Source organism: Sceloporus undulatus, chromosome 2 (assembly GCF_019175285.1).
Source record: "Sceloporus undulatus isolate JIND9_A2432 ecotype Alabama chromosome 2, SceUnd_v1.1, whole genome shotgun sequence".
NCBI lineage: Eukaryota > Metazoa > Chordata > Lepidosauria > Squamata > Phrynosomatidae > Sceloporus > Sceloporus undulatus.
The window spans coordinates 198,810,148-198,812,362 of NC_056523.1; the positions used below are offsets into that span (position 1 = coordinate 198,810,148).

Consider the following 2,215-nt stretch of genomic DNA (forward strand, 5'->3'; position numbering starts at 1 on the left):
TTAAAGCGTTATTTAGGAAAGCTTCCACATCCATGCAAATGATTGTTTGGGCTATATATACAGACCATCACAGAATGAGTAAGTAAGGATCACTAGGACATCTGAACAAGGTTGAATAATGTATCCAAAGAGTTATTCACATATCATATTGTAGATCCCTTTTTCTTTAAGAGCAGTACTCAACTGTGAAGGGGAAAAAACATGCCTGTCAGAAGAGGGAGATTTCCTTTTGGTCTTAGAAAAAAGGATCATTTTAATTGTTTGCCTGTACAAAGGGGTTAGGAAAGGTATCTTGTCTTTCTGCACCTATGTGAATGCCTTTTCTATATTTCCCAGGAAGGAATATTGCTTCTACGTGGCTGTAATGTATGGCACAGGTTTGTACAAGTTTGTACAACATTCTCTGCTGAAGAAGACAGATGACAGAAACACAAATATTGACAGATAAGAGTAGAATATAGAAGCATGGATATCAAATGGCTGTTAAGAATGCCCAAACTGCATGAGGGAATGCACAATTTATGTGGTGGCTATCTAATGCTTTGGATGAAAAATACTTTTGGGGCCACACCTCCCAGAATCTCCCAAGCAGAATACTAGGTGCTGAGGACAATAATAAGCAGGAGATTTAAACTGGATGCCCTGCTGCTCGTGAGTTGCTAGGGAGAAAATTCTAGATAATATGGATGTCAGTCTGATCCAGCAAGGCGATGTTAAACTAGCGTAAGAGCAGGAAAGGCATGCTTCAGGGCTTGTAGGGTCACACTGCACTATTTTGGATTTCCTGACTACCATGGCTATCATTTTGGATAACCACTAGTTATGAGCTGGTGGGAGGTGTCTTGCTCTTTTAGGGAGAACCTCCACACTACCCCCATGGCAGAATACAGTAGAATTTGTTCCAGATGTTTGTGGAACTCAAAAAATATTTCTCTGGTCAAAATCCCTTGGGGGCTGTGTCAGAGGTTTGCAAGCATCACTGGCAGTATGGGGGTACCTTTAGGGCTGCACTGGGGTCCCAAAAAACCACATGTAGACCATGGGCTGCATGATGTTCTCATCTAGTCTAGTACAGATGAACATTTATCAGGAATGGTGTCTTGCTGCATGGCAGGGGATTGGATTGGATGGCCCTTGTGATCTCTTCCAACTCTTTGATTCTATGAACACTGTTGTTGTTGTATGCCTGCAAGTCAATTCCAATTTATGGTGACCCTAATGCAAACCTGTCTTAGGGTTTCTTGGCAAGATCTATTCAGAGGAGGTTTGCCATTGCCTTCCCCTGAGGATGAGAGCATGTGACTTTTCCAAGATCACTCACTGGATTTATATGACCCCCTAAAAACAAAGTGAATTCTAGTGGTTTGAAATCTCCCTGTCTCTGATGTAGATGCATTATTCTAGGCCCTAAGCCAATCAGAGCTCTGAATGTCATCACCAGTATCTGGAATTCAGACTGGAAGCAGATTGGCAGCCAGTATAACTGCTTTAAGAATACTGTTTATATATATATATATATATATATATGTGTGTGTGTGTGTGTGTGTGTGTGTGTGTGTACACTTACCTGGCAGGGGAGACACCATGATCATGAAGGTAGTTTTCCCAGGGTGAGGCACTCCATGTGTGCTGACACCTGCAGTTTCCTCAAATGCGAGAAACTTGACTAATAATTAATAATTTGTTTTATTTATATACCGCTATTCCAAAGATCATAGCGGTGAACAGCAAGTAAGCTAATTAGCAAGTAAGCTAATTTGCCCCCAACAGTCTGGGTACTCATTTTAGCGACCTCGGAAGGATGCAAGCCTGAGTCGAGCTTGGGCCCTTTTGCTGGTCTTGAACTCGCAACCTTGTGGTTTCGAGTGAATGGCTGCAGTACAGGCATTTAACCACTGCGCCACCAGGGCTGCATAATTTGTGGTAGTGGGGGACTGTGTTTGTGCTTTCCCCTGAAAAAATAATAATAATAGTGTTATATAGTTCCTATAAAGTGTTTGTGTAAGTAGTTGAGATGCTGCATTTTGCAGTACCTGCAGCTTCCAAGGGTAGCCCCTTGTAGAGTGCATTGCAGTTGTCCAATCATGGTCTACTATACATGGCTACTGTGGCTATGTTATCCCTGTCCAGGAAAGGTATAGCTGGAAGTCCAGCAAAAAATGATCCCACGCACTCCCATCTACAAAGTGCATCTGTTCCTCCAGTGACAAAATTG

General features: G+C 42.3%; 1 pseudogene; it reads left to right on the plus strand.

Moving 5' to 3' along the window:
* The first annotated feature begins 1,559 nt into the window (after positions 1-1,559).
* Positions 1,560-1,712, plus strand: LOC121924495 (annotated as a pseudogene).
* The last annotated feature ends 503 nt before the right edge of the window (positions 1,713-2,215 follow it).